Source organism: Octopus sinensis, linkage group LG5, assembly GCF_006345805.1.
Source record: "Octopus sinensis linkage group LG5, ASM634580v1, whole genome shotgun sequence".
Lineage (NCBI taxonomy): Eukaryota > Metazoa > Mollusca > Cephalopoda > Octopoda > Octopodidae > Octopus > Octopus sinensis.
In genome coordinates, this window is record NC_043001.1 from 50,204,800 (window position 1) to 50,225,441 (window position 20,642).

The window sequence follows — 20,642 nt, forward strand, 5'->3', positions numbered from 1 at the left end:
GATAGCTAAAACTGTGCTCTAAATATAGGTGTATTCAAATCCTATTTTATGGACTCAAACATGTTCTAAAATAAGTCGAAAGGTAAGCTGCTATAAATCGGCACGAACTTTCCTGACAACCCAATATAATTTAGTTATTTATAGGTATGATTAATTAAACACGGAAAGAAATAATTTTCTATATATTTTCTTAATTTTTAGACTTTTAAACATGATTGATCATATGCACACAGTTTCCTTGGAGATGGTGGCTGTTACAAGGAAGATTATATTTTTTCATAATACGAGACGGGATTAGAAATTTGAGTTTGGAAGTAAGAAATTACGGAGAAAAAGCTGTATAGATTTCTTTCTTTTGTTTGTGTACTTACTACGAAGTTCTTATATAGTTTCTAGTTGGTGGTAATAACATATATTACTTGTTCATTCTTTTTAGAAAACATCAGCATGATTTAACCTGTAACTTATTAGGAAGTGAGACATTTAAATAACGATGAGATGAATTACAATTTGGAGAAAATTCATGGAATTTTTTTCTTTCCCTTATAGAACGCCTGTTGTTAAGGAATTGATTGAAAAAAACAAAAATAAAACCTTCTTGGTGTTAGAGCACTGAATAATAGCTGTCTCCAGGTGATTTCTAATTGTGAAAATGCTTTATGGTGGCTATTACTTTCTGTTTCAGCTAAAACGGCATTGCAAGCTCTTTTCTCATATATCCTTTGCGGACAGTCGTTTCAAGTTGTTTTCTATATTAGTAATCCGTCTCGTATGTAGCCGAACGTGCATCCATTCATAAACATACTTGTCTTGACGATCGTCAACAGTTTAAAATGGAATCTACTGACATCACAACTGAATTTTTTTTCTCCAAATATACGCGGTTTCCCTTGTTTAGTCTTTTACTCTTTTACTTGTTTCAGTCATTTGACTGCAGCCATGCTGGAGCATCGCCTTTAGTCGAACAAATCGACCTCAGGACTTATTCTTTGTAAGCCTGGTACTTATTCTATCGGAACCTTTTGCTGAACCGCTAAGTTACGGGAACGTAAACACACCAACGTCGTTTGTCAAAGCTATGGTGGGGGGACAGACAGACACACACATATATATATATATATATATATGACGGGCTTCTTTCAGTTTCCATCTACCAAATCCACTCACAAGGCTTTGGTTGGCCCGAGACTATAGTAGAAGATCCTTACCCAAGGTGTCACGCAGTGGGAATGAACCCGGAACCATGTGTTTGGGAAGCAAGCTTCTTTATTTCATCAAATTAGCCATAAAGGCTTTACATAGATGGAAGCAAATGCGGGCTGGACAACAACACAAATGAAATGAATGCTGAGTAAAATAATAATATAGATGAGGGAAGCAGACGACGCCCGCCGATCGCTGCTTCCCGAAAACATTTTTTTTTCTCTTATAAAAACAAATTGAGGTTATAAACCTCTTACTATAGTTCAATGAGACACAAGGTCCTTACATTTTTCCATACTGGGCACTATGTCCCTACAGTACGAGGCACTAAGTCTCTTACTTTTTTCCGCCCGCCGGCGCCCGACCAGGCTCAACGAGTCATTCAAGTATGTTGATTGTGACATATTGTGGTGCTTCAGCCGGGAGCAGAATGCGTCTTCGGGGAAGGAGTTCATTACCTTGAGCATATCTGCCTCCGACATGACCTTCTCATCCACCTGCGGAGGCCATGCAGGGTCCTCAATAGAGGCTAGAACCCCTCCCCTCCGACCCTCTAGGGTAAAACCCTTTCATATATTCCTCAATTGCCCCTCCCTTGTGGAAAAAGATTCCAAATTCTTGCTTCAACCAGGAAGAGGCCTCAGTTTCCACCGTCGGTGGCACTATTCTCACGGACGGGGTTTCGAGACATGCCAGCAGTGTGTTAGTAACCGCCGGCAATGCCCCGTTTTTCTTCTTTTTATTTTCTTTTTCCACAGGAGGATGGAGTTCTTCCGTTTTGTCCGGATGATTTTCCTTCCCTCCCGCAGCCTTAGGATTCCTCAGTGGGCACCCACCTTCTTCCTCTTTCTTTCCCTCCGAACGAGAAGTGGGAGTCTCTTCCTCAACTAACTGCTCCAGGACCCCACTCTGATCATGGGGACAGTTTTTGTTTATATAGCCTGGTTCCAGGTACAGGTGACACTTGGGGGGGGGGGGTGATACCAGCCATAGTCAGACAATCTGAGAAGACCAGATTTTTAGCTGATTGGGTCCACAGGGTCAAAACAGCTTTTGACCCAAACCAATCAGCTGCTGGTAACATTTTTACATTAAGCAGCTTGGATCTGTCACCACCCAGACCCCGGTGGATAGTATCTTCTATCTATTCTAGTTCCACTCCAGGTGGCAACCCACAGACCCAAGCTCTTGTCAACTTCTTCCCACAATATGTGGGAAGAAACAGGATCTCCCGGCCCTCCAAGGGCTGGCTCGCCTCCTCAGGGGTGTCAAATAGCAACCACACCATTGCATACTTGGCACCCCTGGAAATAAATTTTATAGTTGGCAGATACTCAGCCAACTCCTTCTCAACACCACTGTCTTCTCTTCTAAGTCTTTCACCCACTCTTTGGGTGGGACACTATATGAAACTGTTTGCATTATTCGTGAGTTTTCTGTCATACCTTTATGTTTGAGTTAAAAGTTATTTCTTATCCCAACCGTTCAGAACATGTTTAAACTGGCCTAAACTAATTGAAGCTGGCCCAATCTAGTCCATACAACTTACATCTAGTATTAACTTGAACAAACAATTTAAAATCAGTTTATATCGGCTTATATTAGTCCAAAATCATATTTTAAAACCATTTTATATTGGTTTATATTGGTCCAAAATTATTTTTTAGAACCAGTTATATTGGTTTATATCGGTCCAAAATTATTTTTTTAAACCAGTTTATATTGGCCAAAATTATTTTTTAAAACCAATTTATATTGATTTATCATATTAGTCCCAAATCATTTTTTAAAACCAGTTTACATTGGTTTATAATGGTCCAAAATCATTTTTTCCCAAACTGTTTTAAACAAATTCTGCTGGCTTAATGCTTATCCTATCCTAGTTGACACTGCTTTAGGTTACATTAGACTGTTTAAAACTGGTTTAAACTAATCCCTACAATTTAAAACTAACTACAAGCTGTTTGGAAATAAAATTTTTGCATTATTCATAGTTTAGTTGCATTCAGTTATGGTGTTATCCCATAGATATTTTTGCAAAATCATTCCAGCCAAATCCTCTGGTGTTTAGACTAATTCTAGACATCAAAATCATTCTGTAATTACACCAAATCTGACAAGGCTAAGTGTGGTAGCATCCTTCAATGATGAGGATAAGTTGAACATAATCCAAGAATTGTGGAATTGCCATTTACTGCTTTATTAGAAGCAAGCATTCTTTTGACTTGGAATTAATTATATAGGAAAAAACTAGTAGATGGGAATCTAAAAATGGTTAATTCACAGCTGTTCTTTCAGTAGTATAAAATGTTAGAAATCAACAATAACTAAAAACTCCAGTTCAGATAATGTTGCAATGGGAAAAGCTTATTATAATTGTAATCGTCTTTGTATATAGCAGATTAGCTAACATATAACTCTCATGCTTAATATGATGGTATCAATAAAGAGCTGACAGTTATCAGCAAGCTATGGAATTCATGCTGAAGCTACTGCATAGACTTTCTGTAAATACCCTTATTTTTGACAAATTATGTGTGTGCGTGTGTGTATGTGTGTGTGTGTGTATGAATATATGTATATGCATGTATATATATATATATATATATAAATAGCAAGACAATAAAAGAATGAAAGAGTCTCTCTTTACTCTTTTACTTGTTTCAGTCATTTGACTGCGGCCATGCTGGAGAACCACCTTTAGTCGAGCAAATTGACCCCGGGACTTATTCTTTGTAAGCCCAGTACTTATTCTATCGGTCTCTTTTGCCGAACCACTAAGTGACAGGGACGTAAACACACCAGCATCAGTTGTCAAGCAATGCTAGGGAGACAAACACAGACACACACATACATATATATATATATACATATATACGACAGGCTTCTTTCAGTTTCCGTCTACCAAATCCACTCACAAGGCTTTGGTCGGCCCGAGGCTATAGTAGAAGACACTTGCCTAAGATGCCACGCAGTGGGACTGAACCCGGAACAATATGGTTGGTTAGCAAGCTACTTACCACACAGCCACTCCTGCGCCTATCCTTGATATTATGTAGATAGAGGAATTTATCTGTAAATGTAATATGTGTCAATTATTCAGTAGCCATGATAAAACTCCGAGTTTTGGATGCCGAAGTGGCGGCATGGATTTCCATCTTGGCATCTGAAACTCAGAGTTTTATCATGGCTACCGAATAATTGTCACATATTACATTTACAGATATATATATATATATATCATCATTATCATTTAATGTTCATTGACCATGTTGGCATGGGTTGGATGGTTTGACCAGAGCTGGCAAGCTGCATCAGACTCCAGTCTAATTTGGCATGGTTTCCATGGCTGGATGTCCTTCCTAGCATCAACGATTTCACAGTGTGCTGGTTGCTTTTACATGCCACCATATATATACAAAGGGTGATTCAAAAGTCTCCATACATAGGAAAAAATTAATTTTTTTTTATAAGAAACAGTTTTTAAGACCCCCTAGATTCCTTGATCTCACCCCTCTTGATTTCTATCTTTGGGGGCATTTGAAAGGGATGGTGTATTGCAAAAAGATAAAAAACAAAACATTTGAAGAAATGCATCACCAACTCATTTGCACATGTATCACCAGATGTGCTATTACGAGTTCACAATGAGTTGGGTAAATGTATTGCAATGTGTATTCAAAACAATCGTAACCATATAGAGCCTGTTAAATAAAAAAAGAAACTATTCCAATAAACAGTTTCTTATAAAAAGATAAATTGTTCCTATGTATGTCGACTTTTGAATCACCCTGTATTTTTATATATATATATTGTATGCATATATATATATATATTATATATATATATATATTTGTATGTATCCTTAAAAATGTTTTAGCCTGAAGGCCGCATGCATATATATATATATGTATATATATAAATATGTGTATATATATATATATATATATTATATATATATATATATACACACATATGCACAAGTTTCTCCTGATGACTTACACAACCGACCAGGTTGAATAAGCCATGAGGTGAAACTTTGTCTCTGTCAAAGTGATTCAAAGTGAATCATTATCATCATTTTAGCATCCTCTTTCCTTTGTTCACATGGGTCAGATAGAATTTGTCAAGACAGATTTTCTACATTCAGATGCTCTTCTTGTCAGCAACCCTCACCTGTTTCTAAGCAAGGCAATATTTCTCCATGGTTAGACCTGCCATGGAAGATTGGAAATGAAAGATATGCATGATGGCAACACACACTTACAACTAATACGTGATGTCAAGGCAAGGAGACAGCAACATATACACACATTCACACAAACAAGAAGGATGTGTGATGTGTTCCCTTCTTATGATACTAGTAATATATGGATTACTTTGTGTTTCTGATGAGATAAACTCTCTGCTGTTCCCACAAGTAGTCACATGTCTAATGAGAACTTTCACTCAAGCAATCATTTTCTCATTAGCATCAACGAAGTTATCCATTACATTTGGTATCCAACTGTCTCTAATCTTTTGGTTCATAAATTTCCTGTCAAGAGTGCTTTCCAACCTTGGAGTGGTTGGTGTTAGGAAAGGCATCCAGCCATAGAAACCACACCAAACCAGCTGGGAGCCTGGAACAGCTCTCCAGCTTACCAGTTCCAATCAAACCATCTAACACATGCCAGCATGGAAAATGGATGCTAAATGATGATGATAACTGCTCTGTCCAACAGTACACTGAAGAAGCTTAGTCAGACTACATTGATTCTGAAGTAACTCAAGGTCCAGTTATTTTTATATCACTCTTTAAGGTGGCGAGCTGGCAGAAACGTTAGCACGCCGGGCGAAATGCTTAGCAATATTTTGTCTGCCGTTAAGTTCTGAGTTCAAATTCCACCGCGGTCGACTTTGCCTTTCATCCTTTCGGGGTCGATTAAATAAGTACCAGTTACGCACTGGGGTCGATATAATCGACTTAATCCGTTTGTCTGTCCTTGTTTGTTCTCTCTGTGTTTAGCCCCTTGTGGGTAGTAAAGATAAGATTTTTATATCACTCTTTCTTCCCACAATCCTTGGTAGATGATAACCATGTTTTAATTCTTACCTCTAATATACTATCTGCAGATACTGTTTGCATTCAATCTTGACCCTTTCCATTAAGCTTTCACTACTTTCATGAATAGAGACCTTGAAAACATATCTCCTCGAAAGTGGACAGGTCCACCTTCAACAGTGCTAAGACAATACACTTTCTCTATGCTTCAGTCACATAGCTAAACCTCTCAAAGTCCCTACAAATCATATTACAATTCAACATGGTTTGTAATAGTATTTCTAGTCACACAATTCTCTAGAAATAGCAGCTAAATCTCCATCAAACCATACACAATGGTATTAAGAAAATAAAGGACAAACTGTTCTACATACACCTAAAGAGAAGACATAGCTAAGGCATTAGGGTGTCAGCACTAAAAATTGTCAGCAGAAAATTTCTAGCTTTAGGCTCTAATCCTGACCCAAACAGGTCACCAATATTTTTTATCTTTCACTTGTTTTAGTTATTTGGCTGCAACCATGCTGGGGCACAGCCTTGAAGGGTTTTAGTTGAACAAATTGACTCCAGGGCTTATTTTTTTAAGCCTAGTACTTACTCTATTGGTCTCTTTTCTTGAACTGCTAAATCACAGGGATGTAAACATATCAACACCAGTTGTTAAGAGCCGGTTGGGGACAAACATAGGCACACACACACACACACACACATACATGAGTTATCTAATAGTCTATAAGTCAGGGAAAAATGCACTCTTATATCTGTCAATAGAGTGGGTATATTATATATCTATATTATCTGAAATGTACAGTATTATATATCCATCATGGTTGATCTTACCAATTGGTTTCGCCCAAAGAATAGAATGGATAATATACCCACTTTTAGACAACTCACGCATATATATATATATATATATATATATATATATGATGTGGCCGATGACAGTACCGCCTGATTGGCATTCATGCCAGTGGAATGTTAAAAGCACATCTGAACGTGGGATGTAACCGGCTCACTTATGAGTACCCCTCATTCATTGGACAATGAACTTTGCTTGTGAAGACCTACTGAGGCAAGTGTAAACAAATCAAAATTGCTGAAGTGGTTGCTGACAGTACTTCCTGATTGGCTCTCATGCCAGTGGAATGTTAAAAGCACATCTGAGCGTGATCATTGCCAGAGTCATGGATTGGCCCCTGTGCTGGTGACACATAAAAAGCACCATTTGAGCGTGGTCATTGCCAGTGCTACTGGACTTGCTCCCATGCAGGTAGCACATAAAAACACCTTTTGAGCGTGGTTGTTGCATGTAAAAGCACCCACTACATTCTTGGAGTGGTTGGCATTAGAAAGGGCATCCAGCTGTAGAAACTTTGCCAGATCAGATTGAGCCTGGTGCAGCTTCTGGCTCACCATTCCTCTGTCAAACCGTCTAACCTATGCCAGCATGGAAAGCGAACATAAAATGATGAAGATGATGATGATGATGTATATACACATAAAGGGCTGCTTTCAGTTTCTGTCTACCGAATTCACTCACAAGTCTTTGGTCAGTTTGAGGCTATAGGAGAAAACATTTGCCTAAGGTGCCACACAGTGGAACTGAACAAAGAACCATGTGGCTGGCCTATATTCTTTTATTTGTTTCAGTCATTTGATCATGGCCATGCTAGAGCACCACCTTAAAGTGTATTAATCAAAGAAATTGATCCCAGGACTTATTCTTTGTAAGCCTAGTACTTATTCCATTGGTCATTTTAGCTGAACCACTAAGTTATGGGGATATAAACACACCAGCATCAGTTGTCAAGCGATGGCAGGGGGGACAAGCACAGACACGCACAAATACATACATATATATATATATATATATATATATATATATATATATATATATATTACGATGGATTTTCAGTTTCTGTCTACCAAATCCACTCACAAGTCTTCGGTGAGTCTGAGGCTATCGTAAAAGACACTTGCCCAAGGTGCCACAGTCAGACTGAACCCAGGACCATGTGGTTGGGAAGCGAGTCTTTTACCACACAGCTATGCCTGCACCTATATACTGAAATTTTTTCTTGTCAAATAGAGGACTGCAACTTATTACAACTAAACTCACTGTGACATTGTTAGCATCATTCTCAGTTCAATACTGAGCTTTAATACCATCACAGGTGCAACAACTCAAGACATCAGGTGTTGCATTTGATACAATCTTTTTTTGTCTTTCACTTGTTTTAGTCATTAGACTGCAGCTATGGTAGGACACCACCCTGAAGAATTTTAGTCAAATAAATTGACTCCATTACTTATTCTTTTAAAGCCTGGCACTTATTCTATTGGTCTATTTCACCAAACTGCTAAGTAACAGGGACATAAACACACCAACACCAGTTGTCAAGCAGTGGTGGGGAAACAAAGACACCTGCATGCACACGCACATGTATCATCATCATCATCGTTTAACGTCCGTTTTCTGTGCTAGCACAGGTTGGACGGTTCAACTGGGGTCTGGGTAGCCAGGAGGCTGCACCAGGCTCCAGTCTGATCTGGCAGTGTTTCTACAGCTGGATGCCCTTCCTGACGCCAATCACTCTGTGAGTGTAGTGGGTGCTTTTTACGCGCCACCGGCACAGGTGCCAGTGGAGTCTAGCAGCGGCCACGATCAGTTGGTGCTTTTTACGTGCCACCGGCACAGAAGCCAGTCAAGACGGCGCTGGCATCGGCCACATTCGAATGGTGCGTTTTACGTGCTACCGGCACAGAAGCCAGTCAGGGTGGCGCTGGCATTGGCCACGTTCGGATGGTGCTTTTTACGTGCCACCGGCACAGGTATCATATATATACAAATTCATATATTCAAGAGGTGGGGGCTGAAAAGTTCATAGGCTGTTTATGAAGGAGTGATGCTAGAGCTGTGATAGCTTGCATACATTATTTTCAGCATTTCTTATTAAACTGCATTGTTTCTTTCCAGGTAAACCAGCATTTGACTGCCCAAAGAAGATTTCAAAAACAACTAGAAACAGCAGCAGATATGATGCCATCACTACAATACTGGTTCCCAGCCAAGTGTTTTTACTTGTTGGAGAACAGATGAAATCAGATGAGGCCAAATTAAGAGAATATGGCAGGTGATCAACCGGTTCAAAGCCACAGTCATGCACAGCAGACATTGACTTGTGTGCTGGAGAATTGTCCTAATGAATACTCATTTTGTTTGTTTTGGGGTGTTTGGTCTTGATAGCCTTTCATAACTGCCTCAGCAAGTTGGCACAGTACCCTCCATTAATAATGTGGATCTTTTGAAGATAGTCAATAAATACAATGCCTTTTGCATCTCAAAAAATTGAGGCAATCATCTTCCCTACAAATGAAATGACATTGGCTTTCTTTTGTACAGGTGAGGAGGAATGTTTCCATAGCATAGATTGTCTCTTTGTCTCTGGTTCAAAATGGTGAAGCCAACACTCATCCTGGCTTATGAAACATTCAAGGAAACCAGCTGGATCTACCCAAAACAATGTCCCATGATATGATCAGCCTGGTGTGCTTCTGATCAGGTGTCAGAAGACATGCCACCCACTGATAAGATATTGGGTTGTCCGGAAAGTTCGTGCCGATTTTTAAAGGAAAGAGAAAGGTCAATAAATACTTGCCATTACATTTTTAATCAACCAAATACAAACCATTTTGTTGCACAATGTGTATACATCTTTCCTTTAACTTGAAAATACCCTCTTCCTAGAATTGAGGTGGTTTCATGGCAAAGAATTCATCAAGTTATCTTTTTACGTCATCCAAGGAATTGAAATTTTTACCACTAAGACTATTCTGCAGAGACCTGAAAAGTGGAAATCCGAAGGAGCAATATCTGATGAATATGGAGGGTGGTGTAACACATCCCACCTGGCTGCAACAATTTTTGGCTGGTTCCCAAAGAAACGTGTGGTCTTGCATTATCATGTTGGAAAACAACACCCTTCCTGTTGGCCAATTCTGGACGTTTCTCTTGAATTGCTGCTTTTAACTCATCCAGTTGTGTGCAGTATTTCTCAGAATTAATTGTCTGGTTACTTGGGAGAAGCTCATAGTACAGAATTCCTTTCTAATCCCACCAGACACAAAGCAAGACTTTTTTAGGGTGAAGACCCGCTTTTGGGGTGGCTAAGGGTGGCTCATGTTGCTTGCTCCAGGATCGCTTTCTCTGAACATTTTGGTAGATAATCTATTTCTCATCACCTGTCACAACTTGCTTTAAAAAAGGTGCATTTTCTTTCCGTTTATAAAGCGAATAATAGATGGAAATGCAATCCAAAAGGTTCTTTTCACTCAACTCATGGGTAAGTATCTTCTACTATGGCCTCGGGCCGACCAAAGCCTTGTGAGTGGATTTGGTAGACGGAAACTGAAAGAAGCACGTCGTATATATGTATATATATATATATGTATGTATGTATGTGTGTGTGTATATGTTTGTGTGTCTGTGTTTGTTCCCCTAACTTAGCGGTTCGGCAAAAGAGACCGATAAAATAAGTACTAAGCTTACAAAGAATAAGTTCTGGGGCCACAGTCACATGACTGAAACAAGTAAAAGAGAGGTTTAAAAATCGAAATTTCTTGTGTTTAGTGGAGTGGTGTCAACTTTGAGGTTGTACCCTGTAAAATTTATAGTTTAGTGTCTGACCTGTTCAGGTTTCTAAATAAACAGAAATACGTAATAAAATCAACACGTATCATCATACTGTTTCTTTTGTCTCTTCATTGATAGTATGTTTTTATCATTAAAAAAAATTTGTTATATTAATGTATTTATCTGCATGTGCTTACTTTATGCGTATTTCAGTATTATGTATACCTGCCATGTATTTATGTACATCATTAATATATAAGAGCATGTGTGAGCGTGTGTGTATGTGAAAATACAGCGTCTGTCTCTCAAACTCCAAAGTTGAGTAACGATTTCATGCTTGGATTTGTAAACTACGATAAGAATAACACTGGTCAACAAAGAATATTTGTACCAAGGAAAAGAATGCCTGTATCTTATATGTTTTTGCCAGCAAAATTCAAAAATAATGTCAAATTATCCGTATCACCCATAGTTTCTTTGTCCCACGATATCCCTCTCAGTTCCTGCTAAGCTGTTGAAATGTGAACTTAGCGTGCGGTTGTCATGGTAACACGTTGTCTGTTCATTGGCTAAAATTACCCAACTTTAATTCCAAATAACATCAAATTCTTTACTTTACGGGATAAAGTAATTCGTTGGTCGTAATGAAAATTCAGAGTTGCATTTTGATTACGCCAAAATTGGAAGCAATCTGAGTGAAATTAAAGGAGGCTCACTTTGCGAATGAGAAAGACCAGAACCAGAAAAGAGACACACGGCACATTGTAGTATGTGATACATTATGCAGTAAGTATCAAAAGAAAATGATTCTCTCACGCTCGTTCTCGTTTGATCATTGGTCTGTACATCATAACAAATATGAAAAAAAGAAACAAAAAAATTGTGAATGCCAAGGGAAGTCACTCTGATTTTATTCTATGCGAGTTATTTACCTTTGCATTTGTTGTTTGCAATATTAGTCGATCAAATTAAGCAGAAATGTCGATGCTATTGACAGCAAAGCCCTGAATTTCAAACTGGACAGAGAAATCTAACTTGTGTGCTTACCGTCTTAGAAGACTGTTTAATAGATGTAGTTCTAGGTACATCATGTCGGAATAAAAGGATTGGGTTAGGCTGGCACGTCTGGAACAGGCTGATTTTAACGCTAAGCTGCCACAAATATTTCCTTTTGTTCTTTAATGTCCCCATCCCCCTGCCACCATTTTAAACATTTTCTTTCGTTTCTGATATTTGAAGTTTTCATCGAAGGAACAGAACTCTAATTTTTCGAAAATTTTACCAAATAGGCGTAGGAGTGGCTGTGTGGTAAGTAGATTGCTTACCAACCACATAGTTCCGGGTTCAGTCCCACTGCATGGCACCTTGGGCAAGTGTCTTCTACTATAGCCTCGGGCCAACCAAAGCCTTATGAGTGGATTTGGTAGACGGAAACTGAAAGAAGCTTGTCGTATATATGTATATATATATATATATCATCATCATCATCATCATCATCATCATTTAACGTCCGCTTTCCATGCTAGCATGGGTTGGACGGTTCAACTGGGGTCTGGGGAGCCCGAAGGCTGCACCAGGCCAGTCAGATCTGGCAGTGTTTCTACAGCTGGATGCCCTTCCTAACGCCAACCACTCCGAGAGTGTAGTGGGTGATTTTATGTGCCACCGACACAGGTGCCAGACGAGGCTGGCGAACGGCCACGCTTGGATGGTGTTTTTATGTGCCACCGACACAGGTGCCAGACGAGGCTGGCGAACGGCCACGCTCGGATGGTGTTTTTATGTGCCACCGACACAGGTGCCAGACAAGGCTAGCAGACGACCACACTCGGATGGTGTTTTTTATGTGCCACCGACACAGGAGCCAGATTAGGCTGGCGATCGGCCACGATCGGATGGTGATTGTTACGTGCCCACAGCATGGAGGCCAGTCGGTGCGGTACTGGCTACGGCCACGTTCGGATGGTTTTCTTGTGTGCCACCGGCACTGGTACCACAAAGATACAAATTCCATTGATGTTCATCTATTTTGATTTTGTTTGATTTTTGATTTTTGATTTTCACTTGCCTCAACAGGTCTTCACAAGTGTCACAAGAAGGAAGGTATGCACAGGTGGACTGACTACGTCCCAGGTAGGGGCCACGGGTTATGGCCTGACTAGTTTTGCCGGGTCTTCTCACGCACAGCATACTTCCATAAGTCTCGGTCTCTAGTCATTTCCTTGGTGAGACCTAAAGTTCGTAGGTCGTGCTTCACCACTTCGTCCCAGGTTTTCCTGGGTCTACCTCTTCCACAGGTTCCCTCAACTGCTAGGGTGTAGCACTTTTGCACACAACTATCTTCAGCCATTCTCATCATATGACCATACCAGCACAGCCGTCTCTCTTGCACACCACAACTGACGCTTCTTAGGTTCAACTTTTCTCTCAAGGTACTTACACTCTGACGATTATGAACACTGACATTACACATCCATCGGAGCATACTGGCTTCATTTCTTGCGAGCTTACGCATATCCTCAGCAGTCACGGCCCATGTTTCACTACCATGTAGCATGGCTGTACGTACACATGCATCATAAAGTCTGCCTTTTACTCTGAGCGAGAGGCCTTTTGTCACCAGCAGGGGTAAGAGCTCTCTAAACTTTGCCCAGGCTATTCTTACTCTAGCAGTTACACTTTCAGCACACCCACCCCCGCTACTGACTTGGTCTCCTAGGTAGCGGAAGCTATCAACTACTTCTAGTTTGTCTCCCTGGAACGTGGTAGAAGTTGGTCTCTGCACATTTCCAGTGTTTATTTCTTCTGAGCATCTGCCACATACGAAAACTATCTTCCCAGTTAGCCTACCTTTGACATTGCTGCACCTCTTATGTGTCCATAGCTTACACTTGGTGCACCTTATAGAGTTTCTACCTACACATTTTTTACAGATCGAGCAGGGCCATCTACCTGAAGTCGTTTGTGGTTGGTCCACCTTCCTACTTATTAGGACTTTGGTTTTGGCTAGGTTGATTCTAAGGCCCTTCGATTCTAATCCTTGTTTCCACACCTGAAACTTCTCCTCCAGTTCTGATAGTGACTCGGCAATTAGAGCAAGGTCAACAGCATAGAGGAGCTCCCAGGGGCATCCTGTCTTGAATTCTTCCGTTATTGCCTGGAGGACTATGATAAATAGGAGGGGGCTGAGGACTGAACCTTGGTGGACCCCAACCTCTACCCGGAATTCTTCACTGTACTCGTTGCCAACCCTCACCTTACTAGCAGCGTCTCTGTACATGGCTCGCACAGCTCTCACTAACCATTCATCTATCCCTAGTTTCCTCATTGACCACCAGATAAGGGATCGGGGGACCCTGTCAAAGGCTTTCTCCAAGTCAACAAAAGCCAGGTACAAGGGCTTACCTTTGGCTAGGTATTTCTCCTGCAGCTGTCTTACCAGGAATATAGCATCAGTAGTACTTTTCCCTGGCACAAACCCAAACTGCATATCATCTAAGCTAACTCTCTCTCTAATTAATTGGGCTATAACCCTCTCCGTAACCTTCATTACCTGATCCAACAGCTTGATGCCCCTGTAGTTATTTGTATCTAGGGCGTCACCTTTACCTTTGTAGCAGTTGACTATTATGCTGCTACACCAGTCATTGGGTATGACTCCTTCGTGTATCACCTGGTTAACTATACGGGTGACTATGCTATAGCCGACACTACCAGATATTTTGAGCATCTCTGCAGTAATTCCTGATGGGCCTGGGGCTTTCCCTGTCTTCATGCTTCTAATTGCCTTAGCTACCACGGAACTATCAACTCGGATAGCTGGTCCCTCTGTTGGGTCAACATTCGGCAGACTCTCTTTATCCCATTCATTTTCCTCATTCAGCAACCTTTCATAGTGGCGTCTCCAAGCTTCTCTCTTTGCATCCTCATTTAGCGCAAGTGAACCATCCTCCATGCGAACACATTTCTCTCGTACCACATCACGACTCTCTCTCACACACTGTCTTGCAACACGAAATACCTCAAGTCTTTCATCCTCACGGCGCAGGACATTGGCAAATTTTCTCTTATCTGCTTCCCCTCTGGCTAGATAGACCTATATATATATATATATGTATGTGTGTTTGTGTTTTGGTGTGTTTACGTCCCTGTCACTCTGCGGCTCAGCAAAAGAGAACGATAGAATAAGTACTGGGCTTACAAAGAATAAGTCCCGGGGTCGATTTGCTCGACTAAAGGCGGTGCTCCAGCATGGCCGCAGTCAAATGACTGAAACAAGTAAAAGAGTATACTCATTTTATACAAGTCTCTGTGAGGCAGCGGTCCTGAAGCTGACTGCTACTAGGTCTATGCCCATAGGTTTCTGAAATTTTTTTCCTCTTTATTAATGAGGGGGCAAAATACAGTGTTCATACTTTTTCCTTTGTCATGGGACTGGACAAGTTTAAACATGGCAATTTGCCTTGTATTTTAAGTCTTACTCTTTCTGAGAAATCTAAGTATAAATGTCTCCCTCCTCAAATCCATAAAACATGCATTTCTGTAAAATATCATTTTAGAGATCAATTTTACATCTGTTACTTTGAGTCTTGGACACTTTTCAATTTTTTTTTTCAGTATTTGAATTAATCAAAAAGCACCCACTACACTCACAGAGTGGTTGGTGTTAGGAAGGGCATCCAGCTGTAGAAACACTGCCAGATCAGACTGGACCTGGTGCAGCCTTCTGGCTTCCCAGATCCCCGGTTGAACCGTCCAACCCATGCTAGCATGGAGAACGGACGTTGAACGATGATGATGATGATGACTTATTACAATTAACACTGAAATCTTACTTTAATTATGTGCTACCGTTTCAGAAGCCTTCATAAAGATTGTTTAATAAATATAGTTCTAGATAGCATGTATTAAAGTGTCCTAACCACATGGATTCAGGTTCAGTCCCACTGCGTGGCACATTGGGCTTGTGTCATCTACTATAGCGCCTGGTTGATCACAACCTTGTGAGTTGGCAAGCAGAAACTGAAAGCGTGTTGCTTGTATGTGTGCATATATATATATATATATATATATATATATATACACACACACACACACACATACATACATATATATATATATATATAATATATATATATATATATATATATATAAAATAAAATACAAAATGGGACAAGAATGCAAACCATCCAGATAGACAATACAAAAAAAAAACAAGGACGGGTCATTCGAAGCCTTTTATCCTCAGTCAAGAACCAGATCATCCTCGCAATTTCAGGTGATAATCTTGATTGCTCCAATCTGGCCAGCCCCAAGGAAAAACTAAGCTAAGAGCATTAGATTCTTTGGAAGAGTTTTTTCATTTATATGTATGCATGTGTGTTTAAATACTAGAGTGAAAAAAAATAAGTACAGAGCAGGGGACAAATTTGATTGACTAAACCCTTCATGGTAGTGTTCTAGTATGGCCACAGCCCAATGACTGAAAGAAGTAAAAAAAAAAAAAAGGGGTGTCTGGCAAAAAAGCTGCTTTGTGGCTCTTTACATTGTGATTTCCTGCAAAGGTTAACTTTGCTTTCTTTTGTCCAGAGTCAATAAAATATAACCTTTTCTACAATATGCACATCATTGTTGTCATTTAACTTCTGTTTTCTATGCTGGCATGGTTTAGATGGTTTGATCAGGATTAGCAAGCTGAAGAGCTGTACCAGGCTCCAGTCTGATTTGGTCTGGTTTGTATGCCCTTCCGAAAGGCCTGAAATTTGGAGAGGGGGGAAGTCAATTACAATGACTCCCTCCGAAATGATGAAAGACAAAGTTGATCTTGGTAGCATTTGAACACAAAATAGAAAACCAGAAGAAAAGTTGCTAAGCATTTTGTCTGGTGTGCTAAGAATTCTGCAAGCTTGCTTTCTTCAGTTAACATAATATAATTCCAATCAAGTACAGGAGGTTTAGGTAATCAAACAACGCCACTCCTCCCTTGAAAATTGCTGACCTTGTATCTGAATGAGAAGCAATCAAATACATCAGCTGAAGATATTGGTCCGTGTGAGTCTGTAAAAATGCTTGCTTTTTGTGTTTGTATGGAAGAAATGATAGTGAGTCTACTCAGTAAGAACCCAGATCAGTGCAGTACAAAGTGCAAGTCAAGTACTGAGAAAGATCTCTCCAATGCATTTTTGTCTTTGAATCAGCTACTTTAAATGGGACAAGGAAGGATTATACACATTGCAGCCCCACTAACCCTTCACCACCATAGACTAAGAGACTGCACTTCTCAGTTGCAACAAACTGATGAGCTGCACAACCATGCTATTACACCCCATCTAATAAATCTATTTTACCAAAAACATAAGATCTGAAATTGTGGGGAAAGGGGCTAGTTGATTATAACCACCCAGTATTCAACTGGTGCTTTATCTATCACAAACAGATGAAAGGTTAGTGGAATTTGAATTCAAAATGTAAAAGCAGATGAAATGCAGATAACGATTTTGTCAGCTTGTCACCTTATTTGATCTTATTGTGTTCTACCTATGTTCCAATGCCAAATATAACACCATTTACATGGTGTATCTATTTGCTAATCTAATATAGGTTTCTGTATGTTAAAGGTTCTATATTTATTTCAAAACAGTGTTAAATTTAGAAATATCTCGAAATCTGCACGTTAAGTATAGATTGTCTTCCTGAAGAAAGAAAGAGTACACGAATTACAACCAAATGCCAAGTTGACTACCTATGAGCATCAAACAAATGACAACCAGAATAACTGACCTGATTAACCCCGCCCCAAAAAAACCCCCATTATATTTAAAACCCTGAAGCCTATATACACTGGCCCACAGTTTTGCCTCATCGTGTACCCATCATGCACCAGTACACTTGATGCGGGCTTTAGTAATATGCAGCGAGAGAGTAATTTCCACAAGCATAATGTCGACGGAAGTGAATTGAAAAAGCGGCAATGGCGCAAGCCGCGAAAATTTTGCAAAGTGTTGGATGGTGTTATTGTGGCGATCGTGGTGTCAGGATGATGCTTAGGTATTTGCTATTGGTGTGGATAGCCAGAGCAAATGTTTGTGATGACATGTGCGACGTTGGAGACATAGCAGCAGCAAGGGTAGTGTAGTACCACAGTGAAGGCCTATTGATAAAATTGTCAGCGGCAAAGTGAAATCTGAAAGCGTGAGGGTAGCCGCCAGTGGTGTACTACGGGAGTTAGAAGAAAAGAAAGATTGCTTAGTCGATGCAATAGTGAGCTGGTAGAAGAAAAGCGGTGTAGAGACGTAAAGATTGTGACGAAAGGGAGTTTACATTGTTAGAGAAAATAAATGCTAGCATGTAGTCGTTTATTAGAATAAAGGTCCTAAAGTGCGAGTTAATAATCGCTTATGGCCATATCACGTTGAAAGCACCGGTTCTCGTCTGATCACCGAAGTTAAGTAACGTCGAGCCTAGTCAGTACTTAGATGGGTGACCGCTTGGGAAACCTAGGTGCAGTAAGCATAGCACATTATTTTGTTTTGTTTTTTTCTAAATTGTTTTAAAAAAGTTTATGAGTTTCCACCTATGCTGATATTTCAAAGTAACTCTACAGTAGATTTTATATTTTGTTTTGTTTCCCTTCTTGTGTCTTTTCTTTATTTTAATGACTTCTATTGCGAGAGGCGTCGACCGTTCTCTGCTGCAGTTGCGTGCACTATGCTCTACGCTACGGTCAACATTTCCACATGTTTTCCTTCGCATCGCTACAGCCTGTTGCACAGACTATTTAAGAAGATTTACTCTTCGTCCGTTGATTGTTTCACGTCTACCTGCTAAGATTTTACCCCTCTCATTGTACATTTAGTTCATTACTAAAATAATCGAAGGGAATCGACGAAGTAGAAGAGCCGGTCAAATTGATTCTGTCAATATGTATGGGTAAAATGAAGTTTAAGCGTGAAGCAGGAATCCACAGTTTGGCGAATGTGCTGAGGTAAGAGCAACGTACTCGTTTGCTGGAAGATCGTGGCTGAATTAGTGAAAGCTGCATGAAATTTGAGGCGAGCCGTCACTACGACTGAAAGACAAAGTAAACATTTGTAAACAGTGATTTCATTTCGCAAAATAAACGTCTGCAAGTGCAGTGAGAGTAAAGCATGGAAATTGGTGCGTGCAAATATGTATGTTTTTTTTGCGAAGCAAAAGCACACATACACTTGAAGTAGAGAAGACTGCAAGAATAAATCGAAAATAAAAAGACAGAAAGATGTTTACAGCACCTAGGTTTCCCAAGCGGTCACCCATCTAAGTACTAACTAGGCTCGATTTTGCTTAACTTCGGTGATCGGACGAGAACCGGTGTTTTCAAAGTGATATGGCCGTAAACGATAGAGCAGCGTCATTAGAACGTTTTTATTTGATACACCATGTGAAGATAGCAAATCGTTGCGTGGTGATGCATTGTATTATAGAGTTTTATTTTACTCACATCTCAGCACCTGTGACTTTGTCTTTGCCGGCCTGTTGCATTGAAATTAGCATACATTTGATTAGGATCGTTGTCATTAGCAGCATTCGTAACTTACCTTGTTTACATTGCTCGATGCCAAGTGTCCCATCATGCACCAGTGAGTAAACTTGATGCGGGCTTTAGTAATATGCAGCGAGAGAGTAATTTCCGCAAGCATAATGTCGACGGAAGTGAATTGAAAAAGCGGCAAGCCAGGAAGCTGCGAAAATTTTGTTAGGTTTTGGACGTTGTTGTTGTGGCGAGCGTGGTGTTAGGATGAAGCTTAGGTATTTGCTATTGTTGTGGATAGCCAGAGCAAATGTTTGTGATGACATATGCGGCGGTGTGTTTAGGAGCATTTGTGGGTAAGATGGGGACATAGCTGTAGTAAGTGTAGTGTGTTGCGTCAGTGAAGGCCTATTGATAAACTTGTCAGCGGCAAAGTGTAATCTGAAAGTGGTAGAGTGAGTAAGTGTGAGGGTGGCCGCAAGTTGTGTACAATGGGAGTTAGAATAAAAGAAAGATTGCTTAGTCGATGCAATAGTGAGCTGGTAGCAGAAAAGTAGTGTAAAGTTGTGAAAATTGTGACCAAAGAGTGTTTACATTGCAAAATTTGGTTCGTTATGTCATAGCCTTTTCATTTTCTCCTCAGGTGATACCATGGCGCTGTGGACGATAGAGTTTTGCATGTTTGCCTACGATAGTTACTTGAAAAATATCGAGTCTCTCATAGCAGTTGAGCGTGAATTTTGGCGCCACTCCAACATTTTCCAAAATCAGGCTGTTCTGACCGTAACACAATCTTATGTTGGATAAATGCACTTCGTACACGAGGTGCACTAGTGAATAGGAAACTGGTGATGGTCCCACACATGAAAATGTGGAATTCGTCAGACAAGCTTTGATACGGAGTGTGATTCGCTCTGCTCAGAAGCATTCCATTGAACTTGGCATCGCCAATCGATCGCTAAGGCGTATTTTGTATGAGGACCTGCATTTCGACCTGGCCTAATCTCAGTGAATGGGGCCAGTGTGCAATAATACCAGTGAGAGAAAGGCCTTAAAACGGTGTGCATTCTCTCCTGATGACCTGATATGCCTGCTAGTGTCCCGTATGCATGACATATGACTGTCAGCAATTTTATGTGCAAGTTGTTTATAACTAATATACGTAGACAGCATTGCCGTTGTCCAGGTTATGTTTACATTTATTTATGTATATATGTGTATATATAAATATGTATGTATCTATGCATATA

At 40.1% G+C, this 20,642-nt stretch overlaps 2 non-coding genes across 2 annotated transcripts; one reads left to right on the top strand and one right to left on the bottom strand.

Moving 5' to 3' along the window:
* The first annotated feature begins 18,276 nt into the window (after positions 1–18,276).
* On the top strand, positions 18,277–18,395 carry LOC115212431. Its single transcript, XR_003881718.1, has one exon. It is a non-coding gene; the product is annotated as a 5S ribosomal RNA (ribosomal RNA).
* Positions 18,396–19,141: 746 nt separating this feature from the next.
* Positions 19,142–19,260, bottom strand: LOC115212483. Its single transcript, XR_003881756.1, has one exon. It is a non-coding gene; the product is annotated as a 5S ribosomal RNA (ribosomal RNA).
* Between the last annotated feature and the right edge of the window lie 1,382 nt (positions 19,261–20,642).